Genomic DNA, 19,933 nt, shown 5'->3' on the forward strand with positions numbered 1-19,933 from the left:
TCCTCGACTTGTGCCAGGATCTGAGAGCTCCACCGTTGGACTGGGGGGATGCGCCAAATTAGGTTCAAAGTTCAAAAACGTTTATTTTAGGCAATTGCCAATGTAGGGTAACTTCGGCCATCCAAAATATTACATTAACTGTCAAAAACACTGATCATTGTCAAGTTTATTTGTAAGCAGCAAAGAAAAACATCATAAAACTTTAAAATATGACACATCAAACCCCCACCTCTTTTTCACGATTATTGAATAAAGTAATTCTTTGCAACGAAGCATTGTGGACGAATTTACCAACATTTTTCTTGCTTGTAGTGCCGAGTTGATGGTTACGTGTGTATGAGTGTTTATTTGTGTGTGTGTGTGTGTGTGTGTGTGTGTGTGCGTGTGTATTTGTGTAAGTCAGAGAAAGAAAGCGAAAACTGTCAACAGTTTTACTATTGGTGTGTTTTTAGATTTTTAAGTACTTAAGTGGAGTGATTTTTTCTTTGTGATGCTTTAAGATCTGAATCTACCTTTTATTTGTGCAATCATTAATCGTATTCCACTGATTTCCATTATTTGAGATATACTTTGAAGTTTTGTTTTGTTAAACAATGAATTGCAATGAATCAAGTTGACTCTTTACTTCACCGACCGTTTGGGAGATTGACACTAGATGACAAATTAGAAATAAAAAGACTAGTTCCTCACCAACCAACTGATTTTGAATTAACACAGGTGTGGAAATCTCGAAAACGCTCTTTTTCAGTGACATGGTATGACAGGCATGAATGGCTCACAGTTAGTTTAGTCTTTTGTTTTTATTGTCTACTTTTTACAGATACAACAAACACTGACAAATCATGGACATCTATAGGCTATAGTGACCTTAACCACTTCCATCGTATTTCTTAACCTCCTGAACGTTGTTTTAGCACCCTTAAAAGAGTGAAATTTTTTTGTTGCGAAATTCAATGAAACAGGAGCGGTTAAATTCATTAATGATTCTGTCAATTCACAAAGCTGAAATAGATGCCATTCCAGATTTCAATAAACACATTATAAAAAGATTTGCAGAGATGAAACATCGCAGTGCAGATTTTTTTTACAAGTACTAAAAGTAAGTAATTTCTGTCATAGGTTTTTTTTTCTCTTTTGATTTACATTTATAACATATTGATTGCATTATCTACCAAATCCAATCCTTTAAATGGTGGACAAAGAATAATTACAAAGACCTTTTCATACGGGATTTGTATCTTAGTGTTGTGGCTTGTTGTTTTCATGAATTATTTGTTTTTGTAAGTTTTGTCCACTCGTAGAAACCATCGACCCTCCCCCACCCTTCCATAAAAGAGAGTTTTTAATATGTCGTTCTCTCTCCTCTTAACCGTGTTCACTGTATTAGAATTTTTTTTCTAATCATGGCACCACCATATGCCGTCAATACGCCACGCCGCTGATTATTATCATTATTATTATTATTCCCACATGGTTGCGAGGCCTGGCGACTTACAGAGGGTGTAACCAAAACTGTGAATGGCTTCAACAGTCGATGCCTTTCCATCATTACGGGAGAGGACTACAGAGAAATCGCAAAACGCCCCGAATTCGACCTGGCAACTACAGTGAAGAGACGCAGGCTTGAATTAGAACAATTTCACCAAGTATTAAGTCGTCATTATCCCAACAAATCTCGACTGAACCTGGTATTATAAGTAAGAGAAACACAATAGTCAGCTTAAAATTCATGTCTATTTATCCTAATTACAGGCGAACGAATTAAACTACAGGTCTTTTTCAGGAAAGAGTCTCTCGTATCCAAAGTCTTCACCGTGTCCTAAATTAAAATAATGCTCTTAAAAGTGAATAAACGTAAATAAATAAAAAATGGTAACAGTCGATCAAACTTCTTGAGTCACGAGGAATGGTGTCAACATGTTGAAGTTGAAAATTAAGACTGTTTTGTCAAGGGAGTACCACAAAAAAAAAGAAGAAAGTGTTATGTCTAGAAAGGAGCTTGAACCCCTAACTCACCCCACCCCGGTTACAGTTACGTCGGCCACATCACCTTCTCGCACTCGGTCAAACAGTTTAGCCCTAAGTTATAAGTTATAGTCTCTTCTACTGAATACACAGCTGTGTATTTACTGAAGATTACTGAAGCGCGCTTAAATCTTTATTATAATAAGAAATGAAGTGAGTAGAAAGGTGCAAGAAAGACGATAGAGAATAAAAAACTTCTCGGCGATGGGAGCTTGAACCTTCCTTACTGGTACGACAACTCCGCCTGGCCGGGGAAGGGTAGCTCTACAGTCGAAGCCTTCTTTAGTATTGCATTGGTTGCAAAAATACACCAGAGACAAATTAAACAGCAAGAAAAAAAATTATCATGACGGAATGGCAAAAGCTGGGTTATATATATTTTTTTCTTGTTGTTATTCTTCTTTTATTCCTTTTCTTATGTTTAAAAAACAAATTCAAAAGGTTTATATTAGGCAATTACTGTATAGACGGTCCATATGTTTATTACGATACCCACACACAGAGTAACGATTTGTGAAGTGAGATGACTTAGTCAATGTTCTCTCTCTCTCTTTGATGTTCTCTTATTTGAGAGAGAGAGAGAGAGAGAGAGAGAGAGAGAGAGAGAGGGGGGGGGGGGGGGGGGGGGGGGGGGGGTTAAGGGCAATAACTCCTAAAATAAAGGTGACCAAAAAAAGATTCAGCACTTCACTACTTCACTCCGACGTATCGGAACTCCAAACATCCATCAGAAAAATAAAATCAAGACCAAGGGATAATTTTTTGGTGGAGTTGAACCGTGACTGGGATTCAAACCTCGATGATCTTCTCGGTATTATTGTATTTCAATAATATGATAGGATTGAAGTATATGACTTCCATAGTTTCACAGTCACAGCACTCAGCATAGATAGATATCAAGATAATAGACTTCTACTTCTATAGTTTGATATTTTTTCAAAATTAAAAATTAATAATTATTTTCTTACATATAGACAGATAGGCCTTAAAAAACCCATATAATATGATACCTTACTTTTAGATCTAGGATAAACGGTTCTAAAGTTATGATTATTTTACTAGATAGATACTCAAAATTTACTATTGCAAAAAGCTCAAAATCTGTGACTGAGAATTCCCCCACTGGACAGCCTCTCGATAAGGTGACTACTGATTGAAACGGGACTTTAGCATAGAGAAAAGAGGATTGGTCATTTGTGGCCAAAATTAAACATACTGCGCTGCCTTCAAGCTTGATGAAATTTGACATAAAAGTGAATTATCCAGATGCATTTTCTTATATTTTTTTGCTATCTCAATTTTGAAAAAAATTACAAAAGTTTTAAAATGACGTAATTTTTATCAAATTATAAATTTTGACATAATGTACCTGTGGTTGTGGTGTTATATTTGCTGTTGTGTGAAGTTAATGAACGGAAGGAGGTCGGTGTTGTGGTGTTATTTTTGTTGTTGTGTGAAGTTAATGAATGGAGGGAGGTCGGTGTGATGCAAAAGACGAACTGAAGCAGTGGAGGGAATTGTGTTGTCAAGGAGAGGAGACGGGAGAGCAATTGGAGACGTAAAAATTCGTGGTTGATTATTGTGGACATTTTCGTGTGCATTTTGTTTTTCTGTTGTCTCGAGGCCGTTTATGATTGGACCTGTCGGAGGAAGCAAGTGAGGTTAATACGTTAGACGGGAGCAGGTCAGTCAATTCATTAGTCATTATTTAACTACAAGCTATTTCGACTTGTTAGAATTTACCAAAGATGACTGGGTTAGAAAAAGTTATAAACTATTTACAGGGGATGGAGATGTGATGGCCTGGCTCTCAAAAGTGACATTGATAGCATCGCTCTTAGATATAAAAGAGGCGGATCTGGTTAAGCTGATACCAATGTATCTTGAAGGGGGAGCTTTTGCTGTCTTCTTAGAGATGCCAGAAGATGTCAGGAAGGATGTCGGAAAACTGAAAAAAAGGACTACTGAAAGCTTTTTCAGACAGCCCATTTGTAGCATTCGAGAAGTTGAAATCACTACGATGGAGTGGGGAGCCAATCGATATCTATGCTACAGAACTGAGGAAGCTGACAAGGGAAAGCGGGTTTGTGGGGTCAGCAATGGAGCGTGTAGTGCGACTGGCTCTTGTCACTGGAGTTCCCGAAAGAGTGTCGATGGAGCTACAACAGGTCGAGTCAGCAGATAGCTTGCCAGTAGTGGATCTTTTGGATAGAGCGAGGATTCTCATGTCTACAGAGGTAGGAGCGGGAGTGACTGCCTGGGCGGTGAGTGCAGGAGCAGGTGTTGGCAGCAAGAACAGAGAACGATCTGGACCGATGAAGTGCTGGGAGTGCGGAGGGCCACACCCTATAAAGTATTGTAAGCATAGAGAAAGGATTAAGTACTATAGATGCGGAGGTCCGCACAAGATAAAGTTTTGCAAAGAGAAAGATACAAATCCTGCTAGTTGCCAGCTGGAGATGGTACAGGGTGTGCTCAACAGAGTGCCGGTCATTGAAGTAGAAATTGACAGCAAGAAAATACAGTAAAATTACTTTAAACCGAAAGAAGCTAAACCGAAAAATACCTTAAACCGCAAAGAATTTAATAAATTGTACTAGTTTCTTCATTATCTTTGAACTAATTCTTACGATGAACCGAAATACTTCTAAGCAGGACTTTCTTTAAACCGAAACAATTTGAGAGCACCTTCCCTTTTTCTCTCTCTATTTTTCTTTAAAAATTCGGGAAGGAGGCCACACGTCATAATGCCCGGCGATATTAAACAAAGAGCGTAAGTATAAAATGAGGGTGATGGGTGGGGTGGGGGGTAGGCAAACACTTCAATCACTGCACTTGGGCTTGGCCAACACCACAATCGCACAGACTGGAGTAGGAAGACAGCGGGTGACTGGCAGGCGAAAAATGAGGAAAGAGGGGGAGTTGGGATGTAGAATCACGCAAGCGAGATGTTCTCGCTCGTGTGTTGATGCTTTGGAACTGACTGGATTTTCAACACGACAATAAGGAGGGGGGTGGTAGACAACTTACCATTGACATGCCATTTCATTTCCACTTTGATTGAATGTGTGTGTGAGAGGGAGGGGGGGGGGGTTCTATGTAATTAGGCCTTTGAACCTAATGGCTTTTCAACAAAAGAGAGATGTGTAGTAGACAGCTTAGCAGTGATACACCTTTTCATTTCCATTTCACTTCACCTCTGAGTAGCTGCGCATCATTCATTATCAATTATCGCACAAAAACTTTCGATCTTATTTTAGCTTTGCATTTTACTAAAAGATGTCTAAAAGAAAGCACTGTGCTTACACGTTGGAGTTTAAAATCAAAATACTATGTGAAGTCAATGAAAAAAAAGTTGATCAAGACGGAGATATGTAAAATACACGGCATCCCGAACTCAACTCTTTCAACAATTTTGAATTGAAAAAGAAAACCCCCAAAAATATTTTTAAAACACACAAAAAAAAAAAAATAAATAGATAAATTTTTTAATGGTTACGAAGACGGCATTTATTCAACAACTACGGGAAACCCATGATACGATTAAATGAGCAAATTCCTTAAATAGTTACTACCCTTGAAAAACATTGCAAAACGGGAACTTGCTTTAAACCAAAATGTCTTTAAACCGAAATGGTTTAGAAGGTCCCCAAAATTTCGGTTTAAAGTAATTCTACTGTACTGGCGTTGGTTGACACCGGATGCACCAGGAGTATGACAACGGAGAGGTTTACGACTGCAGCAGTGGGAGAGACGTCGGTGTTGGCAAAGGAAAGTGAGGTGCCAGGGTTATGAGAGAGTGAAGGTAAAGATTGGACAAGATGAGGTGGAGGAAGATGTGAGAGTTGTGCAGTCATTGGTTGGAGGTGTGGAGTTCATCGTGGGCATGGATATTATTGACAGATTGGGAGGCGTAACAGTGGTGGAACGAGAAGTGAAGTTTGGCAAGGCTGATACATGTGCCATGACGGTCTGCGAGGAGAGGAGTCCTGATATAAAAGACAAGGATTTTGATGCGTGGTTTGATGGAGAAAAGTGGACAGTGAGATATAAGTGGAATGAGAAGGGAGCACCTGAGTTGAAAAACAGAGTCGGTGAATATAAAATGCGCCTAGATGATTAAAAGAAGGTCAATTACGAGGCAGAAGTCGAGAGATGGATTGAAGAGGGAGTGCTTGTACCCTGGAAAGGAAATGAAGGAGGGCTACTAGCACTGATGGCCGAGGAGCAACCCATCAAGGGGAAAGTTCCACCTGTACTTGACTTCAGAGAGCTTAATGCTCACGTAAGGAGCCACACCACGACAGCTGATATCTGTGGAGAAAAACTAAAAGAATGGCGTCAGGTAGACGGGGAGGCAGAGATAGTTGACTTAAAGGCTGCATATCGACAGGTACATGTGACAGAGGACCTGGGGAAGCACCAGTTGGTAAAGTACAACGACAAGGTGTACTGTCTTTCAAGGCTGGGATTTGGACTGAGCTCGGCACCCATGATATTGGCGAAGATTCTGCATACAGTTCTGCACAAGGATGAGCAGGTGGGTGCTGGGACCAGTACATACATATATGATATATATGTAGACCTGCGTAAAGTGACGACCAAGGCCATTGTGGACCACCTAAAAAGAAATGGACTAACGTCCAAGGAACCTGAGGTGCTAGAGGGAGGTGCTGCACTGGGGCTCAAACTGTATCGAGGCGAGGATGGGATGCTGCAGTACAGAAGGGCCAATCAGGTACCAGAGGTGCAAGATGAGATGACAAAGAAGGAGCTGTTCTCAGTATGCGGCGAGCTGGTGGGGCATTATCCAGTCGCTGGATGGTTGCGTACAGCATGTAGCTACTTAAAGCGGCACTAGGGTGGAAGCAGCTGGAGTGATTATGTGGGAGATGCAACCAGAGATAGGATGAGGGAGGTAGTGAGAGAGGTAAAGCAAAATGACCCTGTGAGAGGTAGATGGCAAGTTCCAAAGTCAGAGGAAGGGACAGTGTGGACTGAATGGAGATGAAATTAGCCAATAAAAAACGATGCTAATCAGGAGGAAATTTCCACTAAGAAATCACAGCCCAACTAATTTAAAAGAATCAACTGTTATAAATAATTTCTTTCAATTTTTCTGTTCGTTTGGCTATTTTCTCACAAACTGGTAACATAAGATGTGCCACTTTGGCTTTTCTGAAGTCAAATTAATTGCTTAAAAATTATGAAAATGAGGTGAGTTTTATAGCTTGCCTAAACTTCATGCACACAAAACATCCCATAATTTAAAGATTTCGTTCATTCTATTCAATAATTCTTAAAATTTAACTTTCCCTCTTTCCATATTTATATATATATATATATATATATATATATATATATATACTAGCAAAAAGCCCGCAATTTCGCGGGGAAAGAACTATTTTTATTCGATACTGTACTCACCATCCTTTAATGAGGGCAGATTGGTAAACAACGTTGTCTGTGTAATTTGGTATATCTTCGGTTGATTTTTCTGTGTGGCCCAACATGAAGTGTAAGCCACTATAGCCTCTGACCCGTGACACAGCAACATACAGTTGTCCGTGTGTGAATACGGTTGTGGTAAGAAAATCCCCACCTTGCTTAATGTCTGCCCCTGAGACTTGTTAATTGTCATTGCATATGACAATTTTACCGGAAACTGTCTTCTATTTAGAATAAATGGTAAGCCTGAATCAGTTGTCGTCAGATTGATTCTAGGGATAAACACTATGTCGCCAGCTCTACTACCGGTAATTATCTTGGCTTCTAATACTTTTGAACCTAATTTGATTATTAACAAACGGGTGCCATTTAGGAGGCCTGATTTAGGATTTATATTTCTAAGCAGCATGACTGACGTGTTGGCTTTCAAATGTAATGCATGTGGAGGAAGTCCGGGAGGTGTAAGTTCGTTCAAGAATTCAATCGGGTATAAGTTGGTGTCAGAGTCACTTTGAATGGAATCAGCACTGCGGTAAATTTGTTCAGTTGATGAGGTCAACCTGGACAGAACGGCTGCATTTATTTTGTCAACATTTTCATGGGTTGTAGTCAAAATTGCTCTCTCTGATAGATAACGTTCATCCGCAAAGTTCAGATTCAAATCATTGTATACAGCATTTATCAAGCATTCTGGGTCATTTTCAGGAAGGCATAGCGCTGTAGGTAATTTAACAGAATACTTTCCTATTTCGCTGAAAACCGGCTCTGTACCATTTCCGATGCGGAGAAGCCAATTTGCAAAACAGTTATTGTCATCAGTAACCCTCATGTTCTTGTTCATGTGAAAAATGGTGACAAAATTCCAAATAATTGACTTGTTAAGTGTGACACTTAATATATCGGCTTCACTTCCTTTGTTAACAACAGGTAGAATTTGCCGAAAATCCCATCCAAGTACAACCACTTTGCCCCCAAAAGTTTTGAACTGCCTGTTATGTCACAAAATGTCCTGCTCACACATTCAAACACACGCCTGTCCATCATAGGTGATTCATCCCAAATTATGAGAGAACTACTCTTCAGTAACTTAGCTGTGTCTGATTGGCGACTGATGCTACAGGTGCTATTATCCGTTATTGGAATTGGAATTTTGAACGTTGAATGTGCTGTTCTACCACCGTGCTGACAAAAGATCAAAGGTGAAAATACAAATTTAAAGAATACTGGGGATGTAGGAGCTTTCGGAATGTCTCCCCTTTACTTAACTTATGGAAAAAACAAACCCTAGCACCTTTAATAACACTTATGACTAACCTCTCGAGCTAACCCTAATAGAAAAAAAAACAGCTCTCGGACTGCTTTGCACTACCTTTCAATACTTAACAAATCACAATGGCGGCCGAAAATCAAAACAATGGTCAAATTAGAAAATTTTAAACTTTCACAAATCTATCAAGGTTTGTTCTAGAGTTTTTAAAATACTTCTATATGACAAACTGAATAAATAAATGCCTGACAAAATATCAACGGTGAAAATACAAATTTAAAGAATACTGGGGATGTAGGAGCTTTCGGAATGTCTCCCCTTTACTTAACTTATGGAAAAACAAACACCCTAGCACCTTTAATAACACTTATGACTAACCTCTCGAGCTAACCCTAATAGTAAAAAAAAGAATCAAAATGGCGACTGAAATACCTTCATGTGATCAAGTGAATATTATCACTATGAATGCCACGATTTGCTGAAAAATGCCAATACACACACACACACATGTATGCACCACACACAACACACACACAAACATACACACACACACACACACACACAAACATATCATAACAAAACTGATCACCGCTAAATCAACAACACAACGGAAGTAATAATAATACTTGATGTCATAAATAGATGACGCAAATTGACAACTTTTTACAGTGTCAAAATTAGTTGATTTTGGGAGCCAAGTGTCGTCGGTACATATTTTATGATATTATCTGTTTGACTCAACGAACTTTCAAACTGACTTTAAATTATAAAAGGAAATCAAGTTATCTGTTTATCTATCTGTAAAAAATACATTTCTAATTTTCAAATCTTTCAGTAGAGTTGTGCGCCGTATCAATTTTTTTATTGACTCAAATAAGCACAATGTTCTCCACAATGCTATATTTTTTAAAGAAAGGATATATATATATATATATATATATATATATATATATATATATATATATATATATATATGTATTAATACCGGATAGGGAGACTTTTGGTACCCCTATTAGTTCATTTTACAGTACTTTACCAATAGGGAGACCAAAATCCGGTCCCCCTATTGATTTGACCTCTAGCACATTCACTTTTCTATTTTTAGTTTAAAGTTGTCAACCCAACCGTCAAGGATATATAATTGTAAATCATAGTATTGAAGTTATTTGTTAAACACCACAGTAAGAAGAGTTATGCCTAAATTTTCACGTTGGTCAATAAGGTGACCGCCTGAAAAAGTACAATAGGGGTACCAGTGTTTTCATCGATATATTTCAATAGTGAGGCAATATATCTTTCCGAAATTTTCTCTAAAATTCTAGAGCATTATATGGATTTTTATAGTAATGAAAACCTAATATAAAATTGTGTGAAAGTTGATGAACTGAGGAATGAACAAGATATACGAATTATAATCTATTTTTAGAAACAGATTTATCGAATCTTGGTCCGGATTCTTATCTTGGTGACAAGAGACAAGCAAACATAGTAACTCTTTTTTTCGTGAAACGTATGTTCTTGAAATTTAAAAGAAAATAGCCAGAAGGTTTCGGACTTAATTTTCTTTTTTTTTCCAAAGGACAATAGTCATAAGGTAAATAATTTTAAAAAAATCCTTTTACAGCACAAGATGGCATGATTTTTTGTTTAAGAGTTTAGAGAAAAACTTGCACATGATAGTCTTCAGCTTTTTTTTTGTTGTTTTTATTTTCTATATAGACTCCAACTCAGAGCCTGAAAGTGATGCAGAACAAAGTTCCATATCACATGATTCATTTGTGGTAAGTATGTACATTAAAATAAAATCATAACATTTGTATAGCGTTTATCCACAGTTGGCACCATGCTCAAAATGCTTCACATCAACATATTTTGTGGTGGACAAAACACATTTGCCACAAAAGATGAGACCTGCAGTCTGTTAGGCGCAATACAATATTTCAGGACAAGGACAACACTGTTTTACACCAGTGAGATCTCCTAGTTTTTTGTTGTTAAAAATTTTTCTTTGCAGTGGACTTCGCCAACAATAACACTATTTTAAACCTTCCTCGTTATATTTTGAAGTGATATTCATTGATGAGCCATTCACATTTGAAGTCGTTTGTTTTTTTATTTGACAAAATGTGAAAATGATGCGTTTCCAGGAAAAATTAAAATAGCTTCTGTTGGGATTATACTTTTGATCTCGCATTTTGTCCAAATTCTCTTGCATCGTAATGTTTATCAACTTTTTTTGTTAACTATATTGCAGTTGCAAGGTTAGGAAGTTCATATTGTTGCAATGACAACCGTTTATATGTCCAGAATCGTAGTGATATAAAAAATTGTTTTGTAGTTGTTGGTCCTGGTGTAGGATTTAAAGAGTTGGTTAAAAACGGTTTACTGAAACCCTGGTTGGTGTATCTATATTTATCCAAGCACAGTTGAACATATTAAATACTTAGACAATATGTCTGCCTTTCTCAACTCTTTTTTATTATACTTGCATTATTAACCAGCTAATTGTTTAGTTGGATTATTAAACAATGGCTCTTCATGTTTATTGTCAACATGAATAAATTGATTGATCTGTCATCTTTTCCACAAAATATACAGGGTCCCGATTTTGTTGCTGACTCCGAGTCTGATTCCTCTACGTACTCTGTGAGGTACCCAATGCTGAGTACATCATTGTCTTTGGAACCTAGTGCTCATTCCCCAACTCAGTCAGAGCCTCATCCACAACTATCACAGACTGAACCTCGTTGCCAGTCTGGGACCCAGGTTCAACCCGAATGCTATACACTTGCAAACCAACGTGTTACGTGCAATGGTGAGTCATTTTTTTGTCATTCTTCTCCTTTGATATTTGTGGGATCAATTTTAATTTACCCATTCCTTTTAAAAGAAAACTTCCACCCCCTCCATGGTGCTGCATTTGTGTTATTGCATTTTTTTTCTGTTTTGGCAGTGCTGCGTCGCAAAATACGCTACCATTTACATAACAAGCACAAATCCAAATTTGATAGGGTGGACATCTTAGAATCTGAAACCCCAATGTGTGAGTGATATCAGTGAAACCAGCCATAAAAATGTTCATGTTTATTTTATTGGGGTTTTTTTTTGTCTGTAATAGACTTAAATTGCTTGTATTGTAAGTGTTAAAATGGTTTTTTTGTTACAACCCATCTATATATTAAAACTGTTTCTTTGTATTTCTATGATGCTTAAGGCTTTTTTTCACAGACCAGCTGGAAACTTAACGAGAATCAGAGTAGATAACATTTTTATTAATCTTGCAACCTAAACAGTATATGATGATTGGGAGCATTTAAAGAAAAGCACATTTTCTTTTTAATTTGTCGGTACTAAAATTATACTTTGATAATGCCTGCTGTGCTACAAACCCTTTTGACTTCCAGGTTCAATATTTTTCTTTATTCTAAAATTCTTGGGTTTCCTTTCAATGACAACTGAGATCATTAAAATTCAGCTCACAACATGATGTGTGTAGATTTGATGAAAACATATGTTCGAGTTGAGAAGCAGTGTTCACGAACTTGCTGATCGTTTTTACTAGCATTTATTTTCCTAACTTACCTGTATCAATTAACAAAGGCAAGACTCAAATATTTTCTATCTGAACAGTGTGTTTGTTATTGAAATATTTCCGGCATATACATGTCATATTTCATTCCCACAAAATATAAATCAGGATTAAGTTGTCTGGGCATCAGCATCGTTCAGGCAGTTGGGGGGAAGTCTTTAAGGAATTAATGAAGCCGATGCTCAACCGGTCTGGAGGACGTTTGATTGATGTCGGCTGTTTGTTCTGCCAGCCGGTGATGTTTTCTCACTCCCTCAATGACAAAGTCATTGTTATGACTATGAACTATAGTCTATTATTACTTTTGTTACTATATTAATTGTTACTTATAGCCGCTACTGTTATTATTATTATTATTATTATTATTATTATTATTATTATTATTATTATTATTATTATTATTATTATTATTATTATTATTATTATTATTATTATTATTATTATGATATTGCCTTCATTGCATTCTATTACTATTATTGATATAATTAATTTCTGATTGTTGTAAATAATTTATGTGAATTGAATTTTGTCGATTGGCCAAGGGCCTACAATAAACTTAAATGAAATGTTAGTCTTTGGATAGGACTTGGGTCTATTCTTGATTGCTTTTCCGCCTGGGTCGAGTGAAGCATTTGGAGTAAATTTTGTTGCTCAACGTAAAAAACATGACGCTTACCATTCCGCTGATACTGATACCTCCAAGGGGTGGTTGGGGAAAAACCTAAAATTCTTTTGACATTCTGTCTGATTTTTCGCTGAAACAACAAAGGACAATCTATGTATTCAGATGAGACTTCAATGTGTTACTATTCCGATTTATGTTCATATTTTGATTATAATGAAGAGGGAACCCTGAACCCAGTGAAGTGGGTGGATTGATCTATTTATTTCTATTTCAAAACAAAAATATGGCGTCTTTTCACTGGATTTGTTATGTGGCAGAGGTCTCCACAAATCTAACATACCTCTTCCAAAGGAATAGATGGTAGAAAAGTATATAACAAGAAGGAATTATGACAGTTACTTGTCCAGGCCTTAAATATTTGGAATGCTATTCCTCTCTATCGCTGTCATGTAGCTGATGTGCATATGATCTGTCTATTGATTTATTTTCATAGTTCATAGCATGATGTGCTTTATTTTCTTCTTTTTTTTCCAGAGAAATACAAAAAGCCAAGGAGACCCTGTCCATACTGTGGACAGTTGCAAACAAAACTCTCAAGGCATTTGATGAGGAAACACAAAGATGAGACAGAAGTTACAGAGGCCATGAAACAGCCTGTAAAGGAAAGGGATAGAACAATGGATTATCTCAAGAAAAAGGGCATTTTTTATTCAAACACTAGAAACAATTCAATAGTTATGCGTGAGAGAGCACAAGGGTCACATGAAGTTGTTATGTGTGCTGGCTGTAAGGGGTTTTACTCTGGACGAAGGGTTTATGAACACAAAAAGAAATGTAGTACTGAGCATGCTCTGTGTACTGGGGTTGTAAAATTTTATCCCGTGGCTCCCAATGCAAGTAAAGAAATAAAGGAGAATATTCTTGACAAATTTCGGAATGATGAAGTGGGAAATTTGTGTCGATCAGACAAAGCTATAGTATTGTTAGGAACAAAATTGTGGAGTAAAAGTTCAAAGAAGGAGAGAAAAGTTATAATGAGTGATTTACGCATCTTAGGAAATTTGATTTTAAAAACTAGGAAGAGAACGAATCAACCTTCTTTCTCTGGAGAGGACGTGGTGAAGCGTTGTAACTTTAATGAAATATCGCAAACCATTTCTGAAATGACTTTGAAAGAGGATGGGACATTGAAAGCAGGCTTGAAGCTTTCAATTGGATTTATATTGAAAAAGTTAATTAATTTCTTAAAAGGGGAATATATAATGCAAAACAAAATGGAAGAATCCGCAGAGATAGATTTGTTCAAAGCTGTCCTGGATTATAATTGGGATAGTATTTTTTTTACAGCCAGAGTTCAATGTGAAGCAAAGAGAACAAATTTGAGAAAACCCAAAGAGATGCCATTAGAGAATGATATAAAGAAGCTACGGCAATTTATTACTGAAGAGATGGTCCGTATTTGTGAGGATGATTATCAATTATTTGATTCACATATGTTTGTTAGGCTTCGCAATGTCATCGTAGCTAGGCTTACAATGTTTAATGCGAGGAGAGGCGGAGAACCCGCAAGGATGTTGTTAAAAGACTGGAATGATGCAGATTCAGATGTATGGGTTGATCCCCAGCTTGTACAACATGTCACTGATCCTCTGGAAAAAGCGTTACTTGAGAAGTATAAGCTGGCCTATCAGTCTGGAAAGGGAAGCAAGATGTTGGTCCCTGTGTTGATACCCAATGACACAATTCAGCCTTTAAGGAAACTTGCACAGGAGCGTAAAGCTGTTGATATTTCAGACAACCCATTTCTTTTTCCAAATACAGGAATATCCAAAGATCATGTAAGTGGTTACATTGCCATCAAATATGTCACTTCCTTAGTAAAGGATTTAGAGAAACCCCAGTTGTTAATAGCTGATAAATTCAGGCACCGAGCTTCGACATTATTTGCCTTACTTGATGTCCCACAACACGAGAGAGATGTCTTCTATCGACATATGGGACACAGTGAATCAATCAATCAAAACATTTATCAGTGTCCACTTGCAATACGAGAAATAACAGAAGTTGGTCATTTTTTGGGTCAAATTGATAACTCAGCATCGGTCACTGGGAAGGAAATTGTAACATTGAAACAAATGACTCTGTAGTGAATAGAGACTCAAATGCAAATTTTGGAACATCCATAGTAACAGCTGCAAATCAAGAAGAAATATTTGATGGTGAAGCAGGAGTGCCAAATCAGCTTACGTGTTCTTCAAAACAAACTGAACCCAAGAGGAATTCAAGCAAAAATCGGAGATACATGTCATGGTCAGATGAGGATACAGATAGAGTCAAGTCATATTTTAAAAACTTTGTCGAAGATGTTTCAGCACATGGTTCAAGGGGATCATTACCTAGAAAGTCTGAAATTATTCTGTTCTTAAAACACCACAGGGTATTTTCACAAAAAGGAATCCCTGAAGGTACACTAATTAGTTTGGTGAAGACAAAGATTTTTAATGAAAGAAAATAAATATAGAAGGGAAAGAGCGTTTCAATCGGTGTAATGACAATCATGAATTTGATTTGTATTACATTCATTGTATTGTATAGTGTTATTGACATATTTTGGGGGTTTACAAAAACGTTTTATCTTTATATAGTACAATCTGTTCATCATTGCAATATCCTTTTTTATATTATATGAACATTCATTTGCTCAGCTTGAGAGACAAATGCTTTGTAGAACCATAGCTGCCAACCGTTCTGTTAAAAACGGATTTGTTCCGTATTTGACTTCCTGAGTCCGTAAGTGCTTATTTTTAGTTCAAAATCCGTATTTTGTAATTTTTGACTAATTTGTGGTAAAAAAGCCATGTGAGCCTAATGAATTATTATTATTGATCCATTATTATTACTATTACTACTACTACTATTGTTGTTATTATTATTATCATTATTATTGGTGTCCAGTGAGAGCATAATCTCCATTTGTGTAGCTCTTTAATTTGAATTATGCCTCTAACATAAATGATTTTCAACAATTAAAAAAGTTCCATTCGTTTATATGACGCCTGTATTTTACTCAAACCTTTCATAATGTATTGGAGATTTGCATAGGATATGGATGTTAGCCTCGATATACTTTGAATATTCTAAGACAGTATTGATACTTTCACTATTTGTTACAAATATTATTTTAATTAAGAATAAAATTAAATCCACCTTTTTGATTGGAAGGTATTCAATAAGAAAATCAATTGCTTATATTGATTAAAGATGACAATGATTATTTCCCTTTATTAATTTATGAAATATATAAATTTAATCCCTTTAAAAACATCTTCATCTGATTTTAATTTTTTTTTTTTCAAGCAAGCTTTTGTAACGGTTTAGGTTCAAGAAAAATAAGTATACTCCATTTTTAGGTGTGTTTATCTTGTCAAAGTAAAGAAGTAGGAATTCTCTAATATTTAGAGGTGCATTTTACTATAACTACTATTATAGTATACTACTTAAAGACCATTATGTTGCATGAAAGAAAACATATATGCAATCGTCTACTTTTTATCTGAACTCACCTAATTTTTACCCAAAACGCCCTCTCAAGTGATGTACCAGGTTGGTAGTTATGCATTTCTAACCATCTTAAGTTATTTCATTTATTTTACAATCGTGCTTCTTGTGTATTGGTCCTTATCAAAGTTGAGGCAGTTGAATTCTTTCTTTATATTGTCTGTTCTGAATTTTGATCTCATTGTGGAAAGCTCCCATAGCGGGCAGGGAGGTACACACTGTGTCTTCTATCCCCTTATATCTGTTTTCCAACATGCTTTCAGTCTTTGTCTTGGAATGAGATTACTTGTTTTTTTCCTGGCCCTCGCCGGAGTCCTAGCTGGGAGGGAAGCAGTCAAATGCATATTTATTGTTTTGGGAGATGATATTTTTTTCCTTGTAAATCATCTCTCTGTTATGTATTATTACTATATTTGTTATTTTTTAATGTATAATGTAAGCATTTGAGTGTGTTCCTCTTTGTTGGATTTTGTTCTTGTGTCCGGATAAGACTTATAGGTGATCTCAAACTTAGTACATTGGTGATACGCTCTTGGAATCTACATCTGATCCCTATTTGTTCCCAGTTCCCCTATGTCTTACTTTCTCTTGGATGCTTCAACTGTAATTCTAGAACTTTTTACTATCCAATTTTCTTCCTTTTTACTGGCGCTGATATAACCTAAATGTGTTGCAAGCGCCGTAAAACCCTTAAAAACAAAAAAACAATCATTGTGGAAAGTGTCATTTTAACGATTCAAATGTGCTGGTACTAAACCCGATAATTGAGCAACATTTGGACTAGCCTCTGTCATCTCAAACTTGTTAGTGTTAGTAATAGTAATTAAAAAGGCTGACTTTTATATGTTGCGATTCGATGAAGGGGGGGGGGGGGGGGGGGGGGGGGCTTCGGCACACATCGCCCCTCATCCGGGCAAAATGAGCGTTCCTTATTTTATTTTTGAAAAGTTGGCAGCTATGTAGAACTATCTGAAAGAATCAGATATGGCAGAATAAAAAGTCTTTCTACTAACCCTAACTTAATTGGCCAATGTAGCTTTATGTTCAGCATTTTCTAGATACCTAATGTAAAATTTCACTATTCTTTTTATGATAGTTTTAAGAGTTGCAATCTTTAGAGGTGACTGTCAAGAAATGACACCTCTGTGCATTTAATTTCATTCTTTCTTTATCCCCTCATCCTTAATCAGAATAATAATAATTAATAATGAAAAAAATGCAGCAACGACAGCTTAGAACGGCATAAAGTGCTTAAGAATTATTTTTTTTGCATTAAACTTTATTCAAACGATTTTCAACACTTTTGCTTCACAGTTTATGCTTTTTAACAAATGCAATTAAGCAACTTACCAGCAACAACATATTGGTTTGTTATCATTTGAGGGTTTTATCAGTAAAACTGTTTCTATCCTTTTATGTTGCACTGTACACATAGCAAACTTCATGCTTTTATTTGGTGACCAAAGACTTATGTGATACAGTGGATGAATGTTTGTGATGGCTTTTGGAACTGAAATAAACCTGCAATATGATTTGTAGACTTCTATCGTTATGTATCATTTTTCGGTCAAATGTAAATGTAATTTTACACGAGCTTGATGTATCATAAAACCCACAATGAGCTCAACGTGCAGCTGGTAGTAGATTTATATGGACACGAACAACGTTGTTACAATTCAGTAACGTACTCCAATTAACACAAGTGAGACTGTAAATGAGACTTTTACAATGACTCTGCATCGCCACAAATATGGATTCGAACCCTGGCAACTCGGGCGTCAGACGAACTGTCTACCACGAAACCAAAGCAAGCATTGTGCAAGTTAAAGTGAATGAGATGTTGATTGAAGCCGTTCATTGTGTCCATCAGATCTGCTGTCCTATCCATCCAACTCCATTCACTCACTGGGTGGGGTTCCCGACTTCCCATAATGGGCAGGGACGTACTCGTTGCGTCTTCTATCCCCCTATGTCTGTTTTCCAACTTGTTTTCTGTCTTTGTCTCGGGATGGGATGGGATTACTTGGTTTTGTCCAGGACCTGGCTGGGAGGGAAACAGTCAAATGTATAGTTCGAGTTTTGGGAGATTATATTTTTCCCTTGTAAATCATCTGTCTGTTATGCTCTTTATTGTTTTGTTTACATATTATTTATGCTTTGTAAACATTTGAGTGTATCCCTCTTTGTTGGGACCTGTGCTTGTGTCTGAATGAGACGTTTAGGTGATCTCAAACTAAGTACTTTGATAGTGGGCTCTTGGAATCTACTGTTTCCTATTTGAAACAAATCCCTTTGCCTTACTTTTTCTTGGGTGCTCTAATTGTAGTTCCAGAACTTTTTACTATCCCATTTTCTTCCTTTTTACTGGCGCTGATATGACCTTAATGTGTTGCAAGCGCCGTAAAACCCTTAAAAACAAAACAAAACAAACCAAGTCCATTCAGTGGTATACAACAACAACAAATAAACTCCTCTGCCTGGTCCCTTCTATCTCTGATCTTAACCTGGGTCGTCAGGTTTCTAAAGGGGTCGGGGACTGCAAAAACAATGGCGCACGGAGCAACTGGGAATATTTTTTGCCGTGTTTGAGTCCCAGGTTATTTCCCTGAGCGCCCCTTCTGAGGGATGGACCTTCCCAGGAGTTAGTAAATGCGTTGCTCGGCCACTTCACTCTACGCACACTGGGATAAGCTTCGACACTATGGCCATGAAGCTCTTAATCTTAAGGACTTACTTTATTTTAGACAATTTGGTGGTAGCTCACTTGAAAATGCACTCTTAGGTATACACATATATAAACATATACTGGGCTCCTAAAAGGGTTTTTTAATGTGGTCTCCCTAAAAACATGTTTTTACCAAATGTCTCCTTAAAGCTACAGAAACACTTAGTAAAACATTAGGGGGACGAGTAATTTTCTATATATCATTGTGATCATCAAGCATCAGAATTGTGTTCATAAATCATTGTAGGGAATCAAACTATACTCATTTGAACAAAGATTGAACAGTTTAATCAATTTGAACAAGACATATGCTTGGTCCTCCAATTGGTGCATTTCACAGTGGTCACCTTAATAGTGGATTGATACTTATATATATATATATATAATATATATATATATATATATATATATATATATATATATATATATATTATAGCTTTAAGGCATTCTTATTGATAGTTCTGGAGATAGAGTGAAATAAAAAAAAAACTGTATGTGTTATCCAGTTTTTGTGGCATTTAAGTCCCCGTTCTGATAAAGTGGGTGGTTTGTTAATGAATGAATGGCAAGTTAACCCTCGGTTTAAGTCCATCACAATCATAATCCTAGCCCATCCTATTAAATTTCAGTTTAACCCTCTAAACGTCCTACTAAAAAAATATGGCACACTCAAAATATAATTTAAAATCCAGATTC

At 36.7% G+C, this 19,933-nt stretch overlaps 1 protein-coding gene across 1 annotated transcript in view; it reads left to right on the forward strand.

Moving 5' to 3' along the window:
* The first annotated feature begins 2,701 nt into the window (after positions 1 to 2,701).
* Positions 2,702 to 19,933, forward strand: part of LOC144973905 (tuberin-like) — a 111,627-nt gene continuing 94,395 nt past the window's right edge. The window contains exon 1 of the mRNA XM_078916791.1: positions 2,702 to 2,836. The gene's annotated coding sequence lies outside the window, so the exon portion shown is untranslated. The remainder of the gene's footprint in view (positions 2,837 to 19,933) is intronic.

This window comes from Berghia stephanieae, chromosome 5, assembly GCF_034508935.2.
Source record: "Berghia stephanieae isolate SIO BIC M18660-M18661 chromosome 5, UCSD_Bste_1.3, whole genome shotgun sequence".
Taxonomy (NCBI): Eukaryota; Metazoa; Mollusca; class Gastropoda; order Nudibranchia; family Aeolidiidae; genus Berghia; species Berghia stephanieae.